We start from the raw sequence: 6776 nt of genomic DNA, 5'->3' as shown, positions 1-6776 counted from the left end.
CAATACTCAGCCTCATCAGGAGCATGCCCAGGCGTTGTAGGGAGGTCATACAGGCACGTGGAGGCCACACACAATACTGAGCCTAATTTTGACTTGTTTTAAGGACATTACATCACAGTTGGATCATCCTGTAGTGTGTTTTTCCACTTTAGTTTTGGGGGTGACTCCAAATCCAGGCCTCCATTGGTTAATAAATGTGATTTCCATTGATGATTTTTGTGTGATTTTGTTGTCAGCACATTCAGCTTTGTACAGAACAAAGTATTCAGTGAGAAGATTTCATTCATTCAGATCCAGGATGGGTTATTTCAGTGTTCCCTTTAGTTTTTTGAGCAGTGTATATATAACTTTTTTTTACAGAAAATAAATGAAGTGTTCTTTCTCGTGATGTATAGCCATCAGGAGGAAGGTTAGAAATGATCATAAAGGAGTCGCAATATACAGAAGTTTAGATGGCCTCCATGAAATGCGCAGACACACGGACGCTGTACGTTTACTGCACAGAAAAACATTACATCCACATAGAAAAGTATAAAACCAGGATCTGATCCTTTCTCATAGTATTGAAATAGCGGACAGATAAATGGCTGAAATAACGGGGCACATCAGAGGTGAAATGTCTCAGACAAACCAGTTGGGGGCAGCAGGAGGCCAATCATGGAATGCAGCATAGACGTCACAGCGAGGCGCACCATCCGCACACAATCCGGGTGCAGAGACGCCGGCCGCATTCTTCCATTAAAGGCACAGCGTCTCCAGTAATCACATTTTTAGTTTTATGTATCAATCAAAATCCGGGCTGGAAAACTTTGTGTACTGCAGGATCTTGTCTCGTGGGCTGAGAGGACGCCAGCTCAGATTAAGCTCCTCGTCTCCGTCACACAAATAATCCTCTTCAATCTTAACCCGGAACAGAGCGACAAAGATGTGAGTGATGGCGGGATGAAATCCAGGAGTTACATTAATGTGCCCTATTGATTCTGCTTGGTGGGTGTACGACCACCGATCGGCAGAACAGTTGGACGTCCGACCACTGCGTTATTCCTTCCCTATGGAATGTGCTTGGCTTTTTCTGGTGGAACCAAAGAGAATGAAGGAAGCGGCAGTCGGGCGTCCAAATTTTTGCAATTGAATAATCTCATGACATTGACATAGATCCTACACCACGTCCATCCATATATCGTGTGATCGCGGCACTGCTGGATATATTCTTCTTGATCGAAGTGATGATCATTCAAAATATCCCTCCGCTGACTGGTACGTCCATTATTGGGTCTCCGAACAATGGAGACTGGGGTAGCGGAAGGGATTCAGCGCTGGGCTTAGGGATGGTAAGAACTGTGCACATAAGGGAAAAGTTTTCTAAACGGGACAACCCCTTTTACATAAAAAAAATAATACATTTCCAAGTTACAATGAAATGTGAAAACAATACCCCAAAAAGTAATGTCATAAGTTGCAGGTTTTGGGTTCTTGTTCACAATTTTTGGAACATTTGGAATTTTTGTGGGATGTTAAAAAGTCATTCAAAACTACAGCTTTGAAATCAATATTGAAGGTCGGGTCAATGAATGAACCAAAGTCAGAGGGTCACTTTGAAAATAAACTAGCCCTTGTACAGCTCTGTTGTGGGAAAGATATAAAAAGTTATGGCTCTTGGAAGAAGGGAAGAAAAAAATGAAAGTGCAAGAAGAAAGTTAATCCCAAAGATCTTTATAGTTGAAAGCGAGGTTGGACATTGTTGTCGAGACTGGAAGGTGACTAATGTCTTATATAACATTTCAGTAAAAGTCTAAGGCCAGGGCACCGCTATCAGTAATTTTTCTCAGGAGTGGAAGCCCCCAAACCAGGTGAGGAACAATCAGAGAAAAGGTAGAATAGAAACAAGTCACCAATACTGCATTTACCACCCACTCCTGAGAAAAAATACTGACCGAATACTGATAGTGGGGCCGCGGCCTTATAGTCCTAGTGGTCGGTGTGAAAACTGCAATTTCTTATTTTAATACAGGTTGTGATTTGTTTTGTTTTTTTTTCCATAACGTAACCCCCTTCACACCATGGTCATTTTACGTTTTTTTTTTTCCCTCCCCTTCTTCCAAGCAAGAGCCATAACTTGATTTTTCCATCAATATGGCCATGTGGGGCTTGTGTTCTGCAGGACAAGTTGTACTTTTGAACAACACCATTGATTTTACCATATAGAGTACTGGACAATGAGGGGAAAAAAATCTAAGTTCGATGAAATTGCAAAAAAAAAGTGCAATTCCACAACTGTTTCTGTTTTCATTTACCATGTTCACTATATGGTAAAACTGACCTAGCAATAATAAATCTTTATTTTTATATAGCGCTAATATATTCCGCAGCACTTTACAGACATTATCATCACTGTCCCCATTAAGGCTCACAATCTACATTGCCTATCAGTCTTTGGAGTGTAGGAGGAAACCAGAGAATCCAGAAAACCCACGCAAACACGGGGAGAACATACAAACTCCTTGCAGATATTGTCCTTGCTGGGATTTGAACCCAGGACCCCAGTGCTGCAAGGCTTCAGTGCTAACCACTGAGCCACAGTTCCGCCGGTCGGGGTACTTCTGCTGTGAGCAGCCGGGAGATGACCGGCTAGCACAGGGTGAGCGTGGGAGCGGGTGAGAATGTGAGGGTGAGCGTGGGAGCGTGTGAGGGTGAGCATTGGAGGGTGAGCATGGGAGCGTGTGAGGGTGAGCGTGGGAGCGGGTGAGGGTGAGCATTGGAGGGTGAGCATGGGAGCGTGTGAGGGTGAGCGTGGGAGCGGGTGAGGGTGAGAATGTGAGGGTGTGAGCGTGAGCGGGTGTGAGGGTGAGCGTGGGAGCGTGTGAGGGTGAGCATTGGAGGGTGAGCATGGGAGCGTGTGAGGGTGAGCGTGTGAGGGTGTGCGTGTGAGCGTGAGTGGGTGAGGGTGAGTGTCCGAGGGTGAGCGTGGGAGCGTGTGAGGGTGAGCGTGTGAGCGTGTGCGGGTGAGCGTGTGAGGGTGATCCGCTAACGGCCGCCATCTTGTTCTGAAATCCCGCATCGCTGATTGGCCGCGGCCTGACCAATCAGTGACGTGGGATTTCCTGGACAGACAGACAGACAGACGGGATACGACAATTATATATATTAGATATATAGATAGATAGATTTATTTTTTTTTCTTCATTTTAAATTTTTTTCCCCCACTTTATTTAATTGTCCTCTTTGGAGACTTGCAGCTGCAATCGTCTGATCACCTGTGCTATACATAGCAGGGCTTCAGCCCTGCTGTGTATAGCAGAAATCACTATCTCCTATGAACACTGGCCACGAGCCGGCGTTCACATGAGATTCACAATGACAGGCACAGCGGTCTTCTGCTGACTCCATGCTATCATGACAACACATCAGCACCCCACGATCACGTGACAGGGGAGCCGATGGGTGGGATTTATGATGTCCTTCCAGCCTGCGCGTGTTAAATCCCTTGTTAGAGATTGACAGTAGGATTTAACTGGTTAACAACCGCGGGTGGAGCTCCATTCCATTTGCGGCTGTTAAAGGCACAGGATGACTGATTACATCAGCCATCATGTGCAGCGAAAGATGCAGGTTCAGCGTGTGAGCCCGCATCAAAGGCAAAGTAAATATAAGTCATGGGTCGGGAAGGGGTTAAAATCTACATGCAATACAAAGACCTGATGGAACAATTAGGTGATTTTCTGACACATTCCCTTTAAGGGAAGCACCTATATTCTGCATTGCTTTACCTGCGCTAAAAGTGGCTCTGATGGAAGAAGTGATGGACTTATTTTTTTTCCATGGTCTTTCTCCTCTTTGAACTTTCTCCTTCTTTTAGCTGGTGGTCCTTCTACAAGAGATGGGCTTTCTGGACTTGTAGCCTCTAAGCCAAGGGGAGGTCCGCCGCTTAGACACTTGGATAAGTCCTCATTAGCTGGGAGTTCGTTTTCAGAGTTTATCGGGGTGGGTGTATTGCAAGCTTGGGTGCCTTCATCCTGTAAAAAAAAAAAAATCACGAGAACTTAGAAAATGTCTAGAAATCGATTACAAATTAGTTCATAACGCGCCTGTCGTTTCAGGTAACTTTTCAGAATAATCTGTCGTCTGTACATGAAGAGAAACAGTTTCTGGCCGTGAGGTCACTTGCACCCTCTCTGCGGGCTCTAGCTCTAATTTTCTCTCTGAGCTATTGGATGGACTAGCTGCTATGATATTTCATATGTACAGCACACACACAGATGATGGATTCCTGCTTCTTTCTCTGCAGTACAGACCGAGAGGAGCAGCAGCATTTAGGACATTATACAGCTGTACTAAGCAGTGTAGCTGTGAATCCAGCATTGGAGTGAAGTAGTCTCCTATGCACAGCACAATCAGAGAGAGGGAGTCCTACTTTTGTAGTACAGACCGAGAGGAACAGCAGCATTGAGGTAGGGCATTGTACAGCTGTGAATCCAGCATTGGAGTGAAGTAGTCTCCTATACAGAGCACACAGAGACAGGGATTCCTGCTTTTGTAGTACAGACCAAGAGGAACAGCAGCATTTAGGTAGGGCAGTATTAAGCAGTGTAGCTGTGAATCCAGCATTGGAGTGAATTAGTCTCCTATGCACAGCACAAGCAGAGAGAGGGAGTCCTACTTTTGTAGTACAGACCAAGAGGAACAGCAGCATTTAGGTAGGGCAGTATTAAGCAGTGTAGCTGTGAATCCAGCATTGGAGTGAATTATTCTACTATATAGAGCACACAGAGAGAGGGAGTCCTACTTTTGTAGTACAGACCAAGAGGAACAGCAGCATTGAGGTAGGGCATTGTACAGCTGTGAATCCAGCATTGGAGTGAAGCAGTCTCCTATGCACAGCACACGCAGAGGGATTCCTGCTTCTGTAGTACAGACCAAAAGGAGCAGCAGCATTTAAGACATTATACAGGACTACTGAGCAGTGTAGCTGTGAATCCAGCATTGGAGTGAGAAAAACCAGTCTCACCGTGTGGAGAGATGACAGGGAGGAGGAGCAGGTATACATTAGGACAGGCGGCAGCCTGATGAAAGGCTACTCAAAACGGAGCAGCATTGTGACCAAGCATAACTAATCTGCTCGCTCCACCTGACAGGTTTACAATGGGGACACGAACAGAAGCGGGGATAAATAAGGCATTCTGCTCAGTGAGCCTCCAGGCTTTCTTCCTCCTGGTCTATGTCCTATTCAGGTGCAGTGAGTAGATCAGTTTGCAATGCTGCTCCTCGGCCCGGCATGTTGAGACACATCTGGAGCAGCGTTTCTTCAGGCTGCAGCCAGTCTTTTATCAACAGAAAGCTTACCAGGTGACAGGTTTCGCCCGATAAAACTAGAAGAGACTCGAGGTGAAAATATCAAAACATATGTTTTATTGACAAAATAAATAATTAATAAGTATTAATAATCACAACGAAATCGTAGAGCTGACTGCTAACAGTGGCTGTACTCGTGGTATCGTATACACAGTTATGCTTTCCTATTTTGGAACAGCTCCAATGAATAATAAATACAGTGCTTTTCCCAACAACGGGACACAACGTCCTAATCAATTTTATCAAATGCTGACAGTACAAATCAGCCAGATCGTTGGCACACACAAAATTAGGCTCCAAGTAAATGTAAGTATTTGATCTAAGAATGTACACATAATGTCACGCCAGGTGAGTGAAGGAACAAGTGTACAATGACGGGAAGGGGGGGAAGGGAGCCCAACAACTAGGGAAAGGGGAAGTGGAGAACCCTTGGCAGATCTAATATCACCTGGCCTACCCTATCATCCCTATATAGGTTCCACACCTGTTGCCAAGCAGGACCCTAAACCCTGAATGTCCCTAGAGATAGGCACTAGATATGGAGGGGATGGGGTGAACACTAGTCAGTCCCCACTATAAACTAAAGACAACAGGGTAGACAAACAAAGGGGATACACTTAGCTTTTGTGTAGGATAATAAAAATTTGAGCTTGACATTACGATATTGCAGAACGATCTGGGTAAGATGACTGAATGGGCAAACACTTGGCAGATGAGGTTTAATGTAGATAAATGTAGAATAATGCACCTAGGATGGAGTAATCCTGTTGCTGCATACACATTAAATGGAGTATACTCAGGACTACAGAACAGGAGAAGGACTTGGTTATTCTGGTTACAAGTAAGCTGAGCAGCAGTACTCAATGTCAGGCAGCAGCCGCAAAAGCGAACAAGATTTTAGGATGTATAAAATGAGAAATGAAATCCCACGATCCCAAGGTACTGTTACCCCTTTATAAATCACTGGGGGGGCCACATCTGGAATATGGGATCCAGTTTTGGGTTCCACATTTTAAAAAGGATATTCAGAAGTTAGAGTCAGTTCAAAGGCGGCAACTAGATTATTACAAGGGATTATCTCATCAGGAGCATGCCCAGACATTGTCAGGAGGCTACAGACACGTGGGGCCAGACATTTATCTTTCACGTCACTGTAAACATTTCTATAACATCATTTGTTATTATTCTCTACTTCAAAATCCATTCTGAAAAAGTCCTATAAATACCAAAATGCGCAAACAAAAGATATCATAGGCAGAAAATGGGAAGATAAACAGCAAAAGAAGTAATTGTTAAAGCAAATCTAATAGAAATGTTAATTATTATTTTTTTTTAGTTCTTCAAACCCGATTGGCTTCTTTCTGGCGTCGCTTTATAAAGAGAAAGTTTTGCAAGAAGAAGCAGATGTTCCCCAGGTAAGTCGTTAC

General features: G+C 44.4%; 1 pseudogene; it reads right to left on the bottom strand.

The window, feature by feature from the left end:
- Positions 1 to 712: 712 nt before the first annotated feature.
- Positions 713 to 4130, bottom strand: LOC141169546 (TCF3 fusion partner homolog; annotated as a pseudogene).
- Positions 4131 to 6776: the final 2646 nt, after the last annotated feature.

Source organism: Phyllobates terribilis, unplaced genomic scaffold, assembly GCF_046119375.1.
Source record: "Phyllobates terribilis strain yellow unplaced genomic scaffold, ASM4611937v1 Scaffold_1__5_contigs__length_1240528914, whole genome shotgun sequence".
Taxonomy (NCBI): Eukaryota; Metazoa; Chordata; class Amphibia; order Anura; family Dendrobatidae; genus Phyllobates; species Phyllobates terribilis.
Note: the sequence above shows the minus strand (reverse complement) of the source record. Positions and strands in the feature narration are given on the sequence as shown.